At 41.4% G+C, this 15,888-nt stretch overlaps 1 protein-coding gene across 3 annotated transcripts in view; it reads right to left on the bottom strand.

The window, feature by feature from the left end:
• CHD8 (chromodomain helicase DNA binding protein 8) overlaps positions 1-13,761 on the bottom strand; it is a 61,225-nt gene extending 47,464 nt beyond the window's left edge. For all 3 annotated transcript variants that reach the window (XM_034994692.1, XM_034994695.1, XM_034994697.1), the window contains exon 1: positions 13,668-13,761. The gene's annotated coding sequence lies outside the window, so the exon portion shown is untranslated. The remainder of the gene's footprint in view (positions 1-13,667) is intronic.
• Positions 13,762-15,888: the final 2,127 nt, after the last annotated feature.

The following is a 15,888-nucleotide window of genomic DNA, read 5'->3' as shown; positions in this document are numbered from 1 at the left end:
CAGCGCAAAGGGTGGGACTAACTAGAGAGAGCTTCCCCTCCCCCGCCACCACGGGTTAGGTTGAGAGCGCACGGAGAGGCCTATCCGGTTTCTAGGGCCGAGGCGAAGCCTGCAGCTTGCTTGAAAAAAAGGGGCCTGGCCAGAAGCACCATCTCCTGCTGTGGGAAACTAGTACTGGGGATTAAATTCCTTACCACCTACACTGTATTCTGCACACTAAAGAGCGTAAACCCGGGAGGGAGGGTTCCACACTATGCCAACAACGCCTCCCAATGAATCCCCTACCTTCTAGCAGCCCTGTCTATCCCTTCTCCTGTAGTGACTATACCAGATTCTACTCCCCATTAAAAGGGGACAAATCTTCCCTCCATCATGGGAGTGAGTCAGCCCAGTTGCTGTTATATGGGGCCTTTTACTCTTAGAAGATAAACACTCTTTCTGCCACAACCATAATGCTGGTTTGTATTCTTGATACTCCAACCTTTGGGCAGCAGTATCACTTTCTAGAAAGTAATCCCAGGTGCCCTCTAGCAATTCCCAGACCCCTCCCCTCCAAAACACACATCCACTCCTCACCCCTAAACCTGATCTCCGACCCTCACATCACTTCTCTTGAAACAGCCTGTCTGACATACTGGCCGGTATCCACTTTGCAATGCCACTTGAGACCACTCTAATTCCCAATGATGCTAGTCAACCCCAGAATGATGGTACCCAAGCTTAAATCCCTCAAAGTACACAACCGCTAAAATCAGCTGCTTACCTCCTGACTACTAGTTTCCCCTGAAATGAAACCAGTCTCAATAATGAAATCCTGTTTTCTGTACTCTAGGACATAACTGAGGAAGGTCAACTTGGCCTTAGCTCTCCTATTTTTAAAGATCCTAGCATTACCACTATTATTAGGAACACCAATACCACTCCTTTAAACAACAATACTGTTATCTCATTCACTCAGACTCAAAACCTCAAAGGCATCTCTGAAACCTCCTCCTGTATCCACCATCCAATCATTTGCCAAGTCCCACGGACTCTCCCGAAATATGTCATAGACAGATTTTAGAGCTGGCAAGGACTTTGGTAATCGTATCAAGTCAACCCTCTTGTACAGATGAGAAAACTGAGGCTTAGAGAGATGAGTGATTCAACTATGACACTAAGAGGAAAGTTAGGGTTCATCTATCTGACTCTCCTATTTCTGCTGCCACCTCTTTATTTATGCAGTTATTTGTTAAAAAAAAAAAAAGAAACCTCATAACTGATCCCTTCCCCTACAAATCCATTCTGCTACCAGATTAATTTCCTAAAACACAGTGAGTTCAAATCAGTCTCCTCCTTAAAAACTTCCAAAGGTTCCCTATTACTTAAGATATAAATCTTAAAACTACATCTTGCCTTTCCAATCTCATTTCCCACTATCCTTCTACATATACACTGATAGGCTAGCCAAAAAACAAAAAAACCCAACTTCCTATTGTCATATATTTTTCTTATAGCCTAGCTAATGCTACTGTCTTCAAATTATACTCCATCCTTATTTCATTTCTTTGCCTCATCAAAATCTTACCTCCTAAGATCTACATCAAATGCCTCTTCATTGTGTCTACATTTATTGAGCATATAATATACTAACTAATGTGGAAACATTAGAGAACCAAAGGTGAATAAGACATAATCTCTACCCTCAAAGAACTCACAACACATAGGAGTATATTTGGGTATATAAGTGGGGAGAGGTTGGAAAATAGAGACTACGACAATAGTGACAAATGTAAACAATCATAATACAAGATGATAAGTGCAATGAAACAAGCAGGGGGCTATTACAGGAATACAGATGAAAGGGACTTACTAACTTAGAAGGAAAAGGTTATCAAGAAAGTCATTTCTTGGGCGCCTGGGTGGTTCAGTTGGTTAAATAACTGCCTTCAGCTCAGGTCATGATCCCAGAGTCCTGGGATCGGGCCCCGCATTGGGCTCCCTGCTCCATGGGGAGCCCACTTCTCCCTCTCCCTCTGCCTGCAGCTCCCCCTTGTGCTCTCTCTCTGTCAAATAGATAAAATCTTAAAAAAAAAAAAAAAGTCATTTCTTAAAAGATGAGGAGGAGTTAACTAAGGAAGGTAAAGTGGGCTACAAGAAAGGACTATTCAGACAGTAGGGATAATAAGAGCAAAGTCAAAACAAAGCACAGCAATGGCAAACAGCATGAGACTTGTAGAGGAAACTCTAAGGAACTCTAATTTAGTCTTGCCCAAGTGTAAATCACAAAAAGAAATTAGATGAGCTTGAAAGGATAAGGTAAGGCCAGACCCTTCAAAGAAGGCCTCGAACACCCTGCTAAAGCATTTCCTGATAGGTGGATGAGGAGCCACTGAAACATAGAATGACAAGATCAGAACTGCGTTTTGGTTAGCTAAGTCTGGCTATTGAAGAGAATACATTTGGGAAATGAAGGGTCAGAGGACATAGAAGCTAGTCAGGAGGCTGCTGTGGTAGTCCAGAAAAGAGCTGTATAGTAGAAATGTCATTTTTTTTTCTACTCAGCAACAAAAGCCCCTTTCCTATATTGGGGGAATAGCTCAAAGTAGAACTCTCAATGGAAGGCTGGATCTTACCTCTCACTGTAGACTGTTAGAGATGGGAAATCAGAGTGGGGGCTGGAGGGAGGGGTCCCACTTCCTCTTCCTGGCAAAGACAAAGTACACACGTGGCCTAGACTAGCTTAAGTGGACAGTCCTTCAGAGAAATTTGACTTTGCAGAGGTAATACAAAGATCCAGAACCAACCAATTAAATAATACTCAGCAGTGGCAGACACTACAGTTCTACTACAGCATCCTAAATAGACTATTCAGGGGTATGACCTTGGACATGTTCTCTGTCTCTAACCTCCCTTAGTTTCAGATCATTTTCTAAACCAGATTGTCTAGAATTCATATTGATTTTGTGAGCGCCACACAATATCTTTCCAATAAATCACCTTTCTGCTTAAGTTAGCCAAAAGATGATTTCTGTTGTTTGTAACCAAGAACCCTAACAAGGCGATCAGTGCCTGAATCACAGCAATGTGGGTCAAAAGGTAATGATAAGTAAGGACAGAGCTGAGTAACAAATATTTAAGGGATAAAAATGCAAAGAACCTAGAGTTTAGAGAGAAAGATGACTTTAGCCATGTTGAGTCCAGCCATGTTGAATCTGAGTTGCCTAGAGCAGGCTAAGTAGTGATATTTGATAGGAGATTGGATGTATAAATCTAAAAGTTGGCTTGGTGAGAATTTAGGATTCTCAATATCTAAACAGTAGTTTTAACAGTGGAGCTTACCCAGGGAGTATGTAGAACAGAGCAAGTATACAAAAAACTGCACCAATACTGTTGGGGAGACAACAGGGAATGTTGGGATCTATGAAGGACTGAAGAATCCATGACCATTCCAAAGAGAGTAGCTGCTAGTCAGCTCTAGTTAAGTGTTGCCATATGGAAATGTACGTCCAAGGTTGAGCGAGAACTTCAGATTTTTCAAATGCCAGAAATAGAGTTTTATGTAAATCTAGGTTTTAAATGCATACAACTAATTAAAAAAAAAAACCAACATTTTGAACACTCTGCAGGCTAAACAAAACACTTAGCTGGAAACCCAAGTGTTGAGATTTTTGAGGTAGAGTGAGAAAGTTAAGGAGGAACCCAGGAAAACATCAGGATTTAAGAATCAGGGGCACCTGGCTGGTTCAGTCGGAAGAGTGTGAGGCTCTTTTTGGGGGCTGGGGCAGAGAGAGGGGGAGAGAAAGAATCCTTAAGCAGGCTCCATGTGCAGCACAGAACCTGATGCAGGGCTTGAACTCATCACCCTAAGATCATGACCTGAACGGAAATCAAGAGTCAGATGCTTAACTGAGTGAGACACCCAGGCACCCCAGAGCAAGCAACCCTTGATCTTGGGGTCGTAAGTTTGAACCCCACGTTGGGGGTTGAGATTACATACATACATACGTACACACATATATAAATAAATAAATAGGATTTGAGAATCTGAATAAGTGGGGCACTGGGCTGGCTCAGTCAGTAGAGCATGCAAACTCTTGATCTCAGGGTTGTGAGTTCAAGCTCCAAGTTCGGCATGGAGCCTACTTAAGGGGGGGCGGGTAAAATAGGTGATGGAGATTAAGGAGTACACTTGCAGTGATGAGCACCAGGTGTTGTATGGAAGTGTTGAATCACTATATTGTACACCTGCAACTAATATTATACTGCATGCTAACTGGAATTCAAATAAAAACTTTAAAAAGTTAAAATAAAAAAAAGAATCAGAATAAGCTACACTAAGTAGGTAGAGAGGGAAAAGCTAGAGAGGCAAACAGTGCAATGTCACAGAAGCAAACAGAGTAGAGAATTGCCGGGGGAAAGAGTGATCCATTATATCAAACAAAAGCAAAAATGTCTGACAATATAATTTAAAATGTCCACTGGATGTAATAATTGAAAGCCTTCTGATCCTTACTTTTCATTGTCAAGCCCAAAGTAATCAGTTCCTTTTGAGCTTTCATACCATTTTGTTAAGTACTCTTTTAGGATAAGTATCTTCTACTTTATATTTCAGTTATACTTGTACATGAAAATATAATGAGCTTTGAAATCAGAGGGGCCTGGGTTCAAATTTCTGTCCCACCAAGTAAATTAACCTTTCTGAGTCTAGTTCATTCTTCTGTACAAAGGGGAATCAAGTTACAGGGCCATTAATGAAGACTGATGAAACACCTAACACAGTATTTGGCATATAAACACTATGTCCTAGGAGATAGTCAACAAATGTTGCTGGATAGATGGTTGGAGAAAAAATTTGGTTTTGCCAGTGTCTCCACCTACCTAGGAGATGCTAGTCGGCCTTCGAGAGGATCACCAAAATAATTTGTTAATTTCAGCAGGCTAATATCTATGTACTTGAATGTGCACTCAGGCTCTCTTTCTCTATATTAAATCTAATCTAAGGCAAACAGGAATAACTACACTTTAGATTCTAAAGTCTGAAGATTATGTTCAACTAACTGGCTTCAGTCAGCCTAAACCTGCTATAGATAGATGTTCTAAGTCAGAGTATTCAACCTTGAGGGGTAAGAGACCTAAATGCTCTCAGGGATCCAAAGAAAGGTCACAAAGATTTTAGAAAAACCACTCCCGCTCTCAAATACTTTTTTCAGATTACTTCCAGGACATCAGGATGACTTTTCTGGTTTTCCTTCTACTTCCCTGGCCACTTCTGCTTTGCTACTCTTCTCCTCTCCAGGCTTTCATTGTTGAAGTTTACAAAGGTTTGATCCTAGGCCCTCTTTAATTCTCATTCTACACTTTTTTTCAAGAATGTCTAATTTACATACATGGCCTCAACTATTACTATTTCCTTCAACAAATTATCTATATGTTTATAACTCTCCGCAAGATGTCAACCCTGAATCCCCGACCTGTACACCTACTTGCTCCAAGGCTTTTCTTGGTAGTGTCTCCAGTCTCCTTAGCTGACTCACCTGTCCAACTCTTCCTTTAACAGGTTTACTTTTTTAAAAAAGATTTATTTATATATTTGAGAGAGAGAGAGAGTGAGAGAAAGCACACTTGCGTGAGTTGGGGGAAGGGCTGAGGGAGAAGGAGAATCTCAAGCAAACTCAGGACTGCGCGCGGGGCTTGAGCTCACAACCCTGAGATCATGATCTGAGGTGAAATCAAGAGTCCGATGCTTAACTGACCCTAGAACAGGCTTATTACCTCAAGGAGACTGATTCCTTGGTAGTCTGTCTTGTCTCCTTCATCCCCACCACAACACATGCACATACACAAGGGTAATCATTCTCCAGCATCTCCCATTCAGTCATGGCTGCAGAGACCAGAAAACCTCTTCCTCATGACCCATATCCATTATTTTAAAATCCTACCTTTACGTCCTAAATATCTCTCAAATGCATCCACTTCTGTCTCTACTGCCATTCTGGATCAATTTATCATCCTCACTTCTCTGAGGTATTGCAAGTGCCTTCTAACTGGTTCCTCCAGTCTATTTAATTCTTACATACCTTCAAAGTTCATTTCAACATCATCATTTCAAAGAAAAGCTTTCCCTGATGGTGCAGATAAAAAGCCAAATTTACTGAGTATATATTACATGCCCAGCACTGTTCTAAACAATGAAAATGCATTAACATATTTAATGTTATTAAGCCTGAAATAACTTTTTTTTTACAGGTAAGAAAACTGAGGCACCAAGAGATTAAGTAATTTGCCCAATATCCCACAGCTAGTGAAAAGTGGTTCCAGGGGCACCTGGGTGGCTCAGTCGTTAAATGTCTGCCTTCGGCTCGGGTCATGATCCCAGGGTCCTGGGATCGAGCCCCGCATCGGGCTCCCCGCTCTGTGGGAAGTCTGCTTCTCCCTCTCCCGCTCCCCCGGCTTGTGTTCCCTCTCTCGCTGTCTCTCTCTCTGTCAAAAAATAAATAAAATCTTAAAAAAAAAAAAAAGTGGTTCCAGATTCAAATTTAGGCAGTGTGGCTTCAGAACTCACCTTCTTAAATACTTTACTATACTATGCTTTAGGTTATATGCCCCTATTATAAATTCCCCTGTAATATCTATAACTTTTTATAGTAGAGATTGAATAACTCATTATATAATTAATTGTTTGATCCCCCCCATTAGAATGTAAGTTCCACAAAGGCAAGAACTGTGTATGACTTGTTCATTACAATATTCCCTTCACTTATCAGGTGGGCATTTAATGTACTTTTCTTGGGAGTGTATTTTCAACATCCAGCCAAAGGTGTGTGGGAGTGGGGCTGTGGAGAGGTAATGGGGAGGTTTCTGAGCAACAGCAAGGGCTTCTCTCCGACTGTAGAGATAGTAAACGGGCAGAGGCATGTTTCCTACCAGAAACATTCAGAAGAGGCATTTTAAAATCATAAGCATCTTCACTTTTTAGAACCTGGGCTACATGCAATATACATAAGACTATTTTCCATAGTATGATAATTACTGTTAAAAGTAATGAAACTTTAGTGATTTCCTTTAGGCGTGGGACCATAAAGCCTCAGTGGTGGCCAATTTAAAGCTGTGGCAAGAGACAAACAGATGACACTATACCCATATGACCCCAAAATAGGGCGTGGATTCATTTTCAAGTCAGTTTCATTGTAGATTTTTTTCCAGTAAAACTCGAGAGTTTTGGCCTAAGTCTGAAGACAGAAAATAGGAGCCTAATCTTTAAGGATCACTGCCCTTAGGCTGAATTAGCTGGAAAAGTTCTTCTTCACTGGCACATGGTCACCAAGGTGAAAATAATATTCTGGGTTCCAGCTGAGGAATATCTAACTGGATCAATATATCCACCTTGTATGATGCTACTTGTGGGCATCCAGCATAAGTAACAATATATATAAATTTAGGTAACAAAGTCCCGTTCTCCTTATGGTCCTCCACCACACACACACAGCACTCTTGCATGCCCCATTTTAACTGGGCCAAGTATATGTACATTTGTTCAGCCTAACAGAAAAATGTAAATATTTACTTAATTATTTATGAGGTACTGTTTCATTGCAACATCTGTGTTAAAAAAGTGTATGTGGTGAAGGGAGGAGAAATATTATAAAGCACTGTTATTATCACACCCCTGCCTCCAGGCAAAAAAAATTACCCCAGTGACATGGGACTGATGAAAATTTAAATTTAGTGGACCAGTTTGACTTGCATTGGCTAAAAAATAGTTATCTGCAAGACTGACCAAGTGAATTTCCTCTGTAGAGCTTAAAGTATTTCACATAATCTTATCTTCAAAATAAGTTAAATAAAGGAAACAAACTATTATTCTTTTTCTTTCCTTTTAACAGAGATACAAAGACAAAAATAAATTTTACTTTCTCAAGGTTCTTCAACTGTGAAAGGTACAGCTTTAACAGGCTACCGAACGCCTACTTGTCTCGTGTGGTCAAAGACAGTTCTCCCACAGGGATCAGCACTGAACTTTTCAATGGGGGAAGGCTGGATCATGAATGGGGTTTTGAAGTCGGACAGACCAGAGTCCTACTCCTGGCTAAGTTACCTAACCTCACTAAGTCTTATTTTTTCTCTTCTGTAAAATGAAGCTAAAATCACATACATTTCAGGGTTTACTCTGAAGATTAAAAGATAATGTACAATGTCTGGCACATAGTAGGCAAATGAAAAAGGAGTTTATTATTCCCTATCCAATAATTTCAAAGTATACCATTAGAGGTCTCTTTCAAAGCAAATCACTCCTTAGAGACTTAGCTGTGCTGGTCTGCTAAGCAGAATGGTGGGATACTGAAATAGATGTAAAAGTTTCACAATTAGAATAGCAGGACTGCTGGGCACGATGAAAAGACTCTGAGAAAGCAGTACAGCCCTTTAACCTTAAAACCATGGAGAAGACTTCAACCAGCCCTGGTGTCTAGGGCAACATCCAGGTAATTCAATTAATCATTTTTTGTGTTTGTAGGAATGAAGCCAGTGTCTATCTCACAGTACTCCATTTACTTCACAATGCCTACTGTGGGAACATACAGGTCTCCAACTGACTAGGCTGCCCCTTGATAGTTCACATGCCCAGATCAAACTGCCTCGACTCTTGACTTCCATGACTTTCAGGACAGCCGTGAATGGAAGCAACCATTACCTATTTAAGGCCTCATGAAGAAGGTGCCCCCCTACCCCCAACAGGAAGCATACCTGAAAAACAGACAAAGGCACTACATTTTATAGGCGAATTGATATGTAAATAAACAAAGAGCTGACTAATGTGCTCCACTCCCCAGACAAAGGAAAAAAAGAATAACTAAATACTGAGTAGAAGCAATGAAGAAGAAAACACTGAGTGAAAGGTCCATGCTAATGGAACATGGTAGCCCCTGTTTAAAAATCTAGAAAAATCTTCCCATTCAGTTTACTTAAGTAGATGTTTTACTGCTATATATCTGTTATCTGTAATAGAAAATGAAAATTATGTTCTATTAAGAAATTCTGTTATGATTTGGGCTCTAAATATGCAGCTCAATTACTGAAATCACTGGTTTCTTCTAGAACCAACCAAAATGAAATTCCCATGTCACTGTTGGGACACTGTACCTCTGAATATGTCCCAAAGGAATAATCCCCAAAGACACAGTGTATTCCCAAAGTAGGTAATGGAAGAAAAAATGAAAGCAGGATATTCCAAAGGTTTCTATAATGACCATGAGAGACAATTTGAGAAACCTGTAAGACTTTATAGCTCCTGAATGTCCTTCCTCCCGGATGAAATTAAGAATTCAGTTAATATATAACCTTTCTCAGGAAAATACTGACATAGGTTTAGGAAAATTACAGACTCTCAAAACAAAAAGATGTTATTACAGAATGACAAATTACTAGAATATTGGGACATTACCAAAAGGATTATAACTATTACATTTAAGCTGCTGACATACAGAGGAGAAAAAAAGCACAGTCCCCTTATTACCTAGTAATTTCAGTAGTATGTCATTTAATTACCTTTTTAAAATGAAATAAACATTGAAAATACCAAATGAAATGCAACTATACACAATAAATTTCTCTGGAGATGTACAGAGGGGATAATTCAGGGATGTTTCATTCTTTTTTTTTTTTTTTTTAAAGATTTATTTATTTATTTCAGAAAGAGAGCATGCAGGGGAAGGGGTAGAGGGAGAGAATCCTCAAGCAAATTCCCTGCTGAGCACGGAGCCCCACTCGGTGCAACTTTTATTTGATTATGAGTGAGTCTGATGTTCTGGAAACTCTTATCAAATTAATGAGAATATACTTGGATAGTCTGAATTTGAAGGGGTTAGAACATTATCTAGATTGCCTTATGCCACTCTACTGCTTGGAATATATTCCAATATATCTATCCCTGCTGAAGACAAATGTAGAGCAATTATCTATGCCAGTCTACTTTCTGTTTATGTCTGCTGGATTTTTTTTATTATATCGTAACATACATTGGTAGGTAGAAATTAATTGCTTTATTTTTAAAAGCTCCTACTGCAATCTGAAGACAAGAATTAAGATATTTTAAAATTAGTCTAAAAAATTGAAAAGGGGGGCGCCTGGGTGGCTCAATCGTTAATGCCTTAGGCTCAGGTCAAGATCCCAGGGTCCTGGGATCAAGCCCTGCATCAGGCTCCCTGCTCTGCGGGAAGCCTGCTTCTCCCTCTCCCACTCCCCCTGCTTGTGTTCCCCCTCTCGCTGTGTCTCTCTCTGTCAAATAAATAAATAAAATATTTTTTAAAAATAATAATAAATAAAAAACTGAAAAGGCATAGAATTATCAGTCTAAAAAAAGATATTTTAAAGTTGACCATTTTCCTTCATGTGACATTAAACAACCAAGAACCTAGTGAAGGATAGAAAGTAATGATAATAAAGAGGGCAAAAGAAATGTTAGCTACAGAACAGCTTCATGAGAAATCTCCGAGACTAACACACTTTGTAGTTTAAATCGAAAACATCCAGGCAACTACAAAGAGGCAGACTTATTTTGCAACACAAATACAATGAAAATCTTAAAGGCAATATGAAAGAGTGAGAAAACACAAAAAAGAGCTCAATTAAAACTTGACACACTTGTACACACAAAACAAAACAGAGGTTAAGGTGGGGAAAGGTTATCCAGGATAAAACTTAGAACGTAATAAATGATTAAATAAACCTTTAGGCAATAGTAAATGGTTGATACAACAGCTTTGTTATATAAAAACACAACTGTCACTTAAGTACCAGATACCAAAAGAACACATCTTGAAAACTAGAGTCTCTTTGCCTCTCTTAAAAGGCCTCAACAAGACAGAAGCAAGAAAGGCACAGTATCAGTGAATTAAAACAAAAAGCAAAGTCAACAAAACTGAAACAGAAGTTTGAAGGGAAGACCACCAACTTTGTGAGAAAAAGAATAAAAAATTAATTGAAGAGGAGACATAAAAAGTTTTTTAAAATATGAAACAATACTATATCAATGAATCGACTGCTAATGGTAAAACAGTAAATACTAGGTTGGTCACAGTAGTGCAGGTCATGCAAAGACCTGCAGATCAGGGACTTGCCCAAATGCAACTCCAGAAGTGGAGTAACGTTTAGGGGTAAAGATGAGGGGCCAGAAAATATTTGTTTGTTTATCCCCCAGATATCAGGCTCAATGTAGGCTCAGAAGACAACTCTTGCAGGGCAGTGGACAAACAGTATCTTCAAAGCATTAACATTCATCTCAATGCTCTAAAAATGTTACAGTCCTTCCACAGATGACAATATCAAATCCCATTCTTTCAGTAAGCAAGTACAGTTCTTGGCACCCACAAATTAATCTTAAGTGGTAGTTTAGCTTTAAAAAAAACTCACCCTTTTCAAAGGAGATGGGTACAATGGTTTCTTTTATTTTTCTTTATTTTTTTTAAAGATTTTATTTATTCATGAGACAGAGAGCACAAGCAGGGAGAGCAGCAGGCAGGAGAGGGAGAAGCAGGCTCCCCGCTGAGCAAGGAGCCGGACATGGTGCTCGATCCCAGGATCCCGAGATCGTGACCTGAACCGAAGGCAGTCGCTTAACCAACTGAGCCACCCAGATGCCCCATGGTTTCTTTTAAAGACTAATTCCCCTTCACCATCCTACCTTACCTATGGGAAACTCCATCTTACCTATCAGAGCCTTCATATAAAATGTCAGATTTTTTTCCTCTTATAACCAAAACTCTGCAGTAGTGGTGACCACGATGCCAAGATTCTTCCACCCCATCACCTGGTGGTGCTGCAGAGACCGTCCCAGAAAATACAAGATCTGTATTTCCTGGTGATTCACAACCAGTTCAGTAGATTTCTATCTATTTCTATCATTTTCTTTTTTTTTTAATTTTTATTTATTTATTTGTTTTAAAGATTTTATTTATTTATTTGTCCAGAGAGAGAGAGTGCAAGTGGGAGAGCGGCAGGCAGAAGAGAAGCAGGCTACCCACCAAGCAAGGAGCCTGATGTGGGACTCAATCCCCGGACCGTGGGATCATGACCTGAGCTGAAGGCAGACGCTTAACCGACTGAGCCACCCAGGCGTCCCTATTTCTATCGTTTTCTACCCATGTCTAAATAAATGGATTTTATCAATTTGGGAACTGACAAAATCAAAAGGTCAGATACACAGGATAGAGCAAACACTGGGAAGGTGTGAACTGTGCAAGTATCCATACACTGCTCTATCGAATCCCTGATCTCAATCCATTACTCCTTCGCTACTTCAGTTTTAGACCTTCCCCCAGGCTTGTCTCTTCACCCACGCCTACCCTCTCTTTGGCCAATGTCTTTCATCATGCCTTGCAGACCCACTGGCATGTGTCTCTTGCAACCCAGGTCTTCTTAAATAGAAAATGTTTTCCTTATAACTCTCTTGGGGTGGATAAGTCCAAACTACCACAATTTGTTCTGAAGCCTGTTTGATGAGCACTAAAAAAGAAATTCCTAAGCAGAAGACGTGAATTAACTAACAGAGGACCTTATTCAAATCCCAAACTCACCTTCTAGCATCTAAAGTGTCCCACACCAGATAGGACCTCAGCCGACTCTTAAGGATAACCCAGTCAGAGAATCCCTGACTGAACTGAGAGGCTCAGAACAACACGAAGAGTAAATAACTTCTGGATTCTGGTGTGAGAGTAGGATGCAATAGCCATTGATAACGCAGCTCCTCTGGCTTGAATTTGGGGCAATTCCATTAGGACAACGAGTTCTTAAGTCTTCGACTCCCACCTCACTATTCTTAGTCACTTAAAAAAGACTGGTCCGCTAAACATCTATACGCCCATACACCTCCACTATACACTTCTTTGAAGACCTGTTAATCACTTTAGGACTGCCCCTTAAGGGCAGGAGCTGCTGCATTTGCACAGCTGCTGCAATGGCTGGAAAATTTCCTGCGACACTAGACACAGGTAAATAAAGAAATTGCATTCGCTCCGAGGCAGGGGGAGGGGTCTTCTGCTAGTGAAGAGTTTACATAATGCAACAGAAAACCAGTAAGCTCTGCAGACCTGTCAATGGAGATGCAAAGCTTGAGCTCCTCTCTTCCCACCATCTCTAAACACTCTCCAAAAGCCTGATCTTCCCCCCAAAAGACCCACAGAAATTACACCTAATAATGCATAACAATGTACACACCCTCACCCCAAGCTTTCCTACCCACCTTTATTATTAAAAAAAAAAAAGAAAAAGAAAAAGAGGAAAAAAACCCTAACATCCCACTTCTGAAACCAAAGTATGGAGTAACCAAACGGAGCCGGGGAGTTTTCTCTCCGCTGAAGGGGCAAGGAGAACAAGGAGCTGCCTCAAACCTACACCACGCCCAATAATGCAATGACAAGCCCTAAAAATCCCACAGCGGCGGGGCAGCCCCCTTCGCGGCTTGGCCCAACTCGGGCCCCGCGGCCCAGCAGCCGCCCTCTCCCCCGGCCTTTCACAAAGGAGAATGGTTCAGTCCAGAGCATCACCCAGCACCTGATCCCTCACAACTGGGGGACGGGTAAGAAGCGGGGGAGCGAGGAGGAGGATGAGTTACTGAAACCAATTCTAAGAGCTTTAGTTTTGCAAAGGCTCTTGGACCAGCACTGATGAGCAGGCGTGAGAGGGAAGCCTACCTGAACAAGTCCTGGTGCTTCCTTTCCAGCCAGCGTTTCAACTCACCCTTTCGGAGAACAAGGCGCCTTCCGGCGGAGCATGGCCAGCCCTCGCCTCAATCTAGCTTGCTGGTAGTCCATTCTCCCTCGGCTCCGCCCACCTACGCGGCCACCCACCAATGGCAGGGCTGACGCCCGGCCTCTTCCAGCAAGGTAGTGTGAGTGCCATCCAGGAAGTCTCTCCAGGGTGGGAGGTCCTAAAAGGCTGAGAAGGGTACGTAGGCAACCACAGATATGCCTGATTGAAAATAAAATCTGGCAGCAGCTTGCCTTTGACTGCTCAGTTCACAGGCGTTCAGGCCTCTCGGCATCTTTTTTTTTTTTTGACCCCCGCCGGTGGGGGCGCTCTAAACTAAAACATTTAGTTACCTGTTTGGGGAAGCCATCTTGGATCCGGCCGGTGCCGTGGGGACGGGGAAGAGGAAGGAGTATTTAAGGAATTTGAAGCCCTTTTCCGAGTTCTGTCGAACTACGTAGGGTCCAGCCTCAACATCCTTTATGTAATCAGAATGTCCCCAATCACGATGGTCAGGAACAGGGCTTAATGTGGTTACAGGCAACTACCCCCCCCCCCAGGAGTGAAGAAATCACTTACCAAATCAAAGCAGCAACAAAAATCAATGTTTTGGAATGAGAGTGGGTTTTCACAGTCCTAGGATAATCCTTTATAAAGACACCTCACCCCTCAGAATATCAGCATAAGACCAACGTAGGTTATGTATCTATTCTAGGTGCTTCTAATCCTAATGCTTCAGTTCAAGTTTTCCAGCATTGGGTTTGGCGGTACAGACGACTGAGAGTCTCATATAAATGAACAGGATTTAGGGAAGAATTTTTTTTTAAAAGACCCCAAGTTCACCAATAGATCCAAATTATGTGTGAGTACCAATAGAGCACATGATAGAAGCCTCCGAGGAGAGATTATATGTGAAGAGGGACATCAGGGGACAGCCTTAGAAACAGTCTGCAGAGAATAATTTCCTGGTAACAGCATTTAAACTAGAAAGGAACTAATTTTATTGTAGGTGAGGGGCGCCTGGGTGGCTCAGTCGGCTAAGGTCTGCCTTCAGCTCAGGTAATGATTCCAGGGTCCTGGGATCCATCCCCATGTCAGGCTCCCTGCTCAGCGGGGAGCCTGCTTCTCACTCTCCCAGTCTATCACCCCCCCCCCTTATTTATTTGACAGATAGAGACACAGTGAGAGCAGGAACACAAGCAGGGGGAGTGGGAGACGGAGAAGCAGGCTCCCCGCCGAGCAGGGAGCCCGATGGGGGGCTCGATCCCAGGACGCTGGGATGGTGACCTGAGCCAAAGGCAGACGCTTAACGACTGAGCCACCCAGAAGCCCCTAAGTAAGATCTTTAAAAAAATTTTTAGTGTCGGTGAAATTCTCTTGTGCTCAATGACACTTCCCTGTATTTCCTAGTATAAATTTCTACTGCTATTACAAACTTGCTACAGGAAGATTTTGCTTTTTGAACCTGTGAGTGAAGGGAGTCCTTTCAGATCACTAAAGGTATTTCTCAAGGAATAACATATTTGCAGTCACACATAATAGGAACTCAGAGACAGTAAGGAATCATAGGAATCAATACTTTATCACAGAAGTGGTAAGACTTGGGTCATATACATTTCCCTGTATATCGAGCAAAATCCGTTGGCCAAATTTCCCCGTCTACTGCTATCATCGTTATCAATTTGAGGTTAGTATTAGAATTTACCAAAACAATTTACCAGCTGTGCCTTTAGTGTTTGTCTGTAGATGCATATACAGCAATGATCTTGTTTCTGGAATGAAAACCAATAGGTTCTTTTTGCTTATTTGGTACAAAATAAACCTATCAAAGGAACCAGTTGCAGGCATTTATGGAAAAGGGAAAGGCTGTGGCCTGCTCTACTAATTTCTACTATCTGCAATGATCTATAAGTAGTATTTAGACTACTTGCTATAAATAGGATTTCCAGTGGTCCTGCCCCCCCCCCCCTTTTAAGTAGGCTCTACTCCCAAGATGGGGCTTGAACTCAGGACCCAAAGATCAACAGTCCCTCTATCAACTGAGCCAGAAGGGTACCCCTGCTGCTGGCCTTTAAAAGCCAAACACCCCCGTTACTTCATAATTACCATTCTTCATATGGAGGTGGGGGAATTTACTTCCTGTAATTTTTCATGACCATTTCACTC

The sequence above is a fragment of the Mirounga leonina genome, unplaced genomic scaffold (assembly GCF_011800145.1).
Source record: "Mirounga leonina isolate KUSES-001 unplaced genomic scaffold, KU_Mleo_1.0 Mir_91, whole genome shotgun sequence".
Lineage (NCBI taxonomy): Eukaryota > Metazoa > Chordata > Mammalia > Carnivora > Phocidae > Mirounga > Mirounga leonina.
Note: the sequence above shows the minus strand (reverse complement) of the source record. Positions and strands in the feature narration are given on the sequence as shown.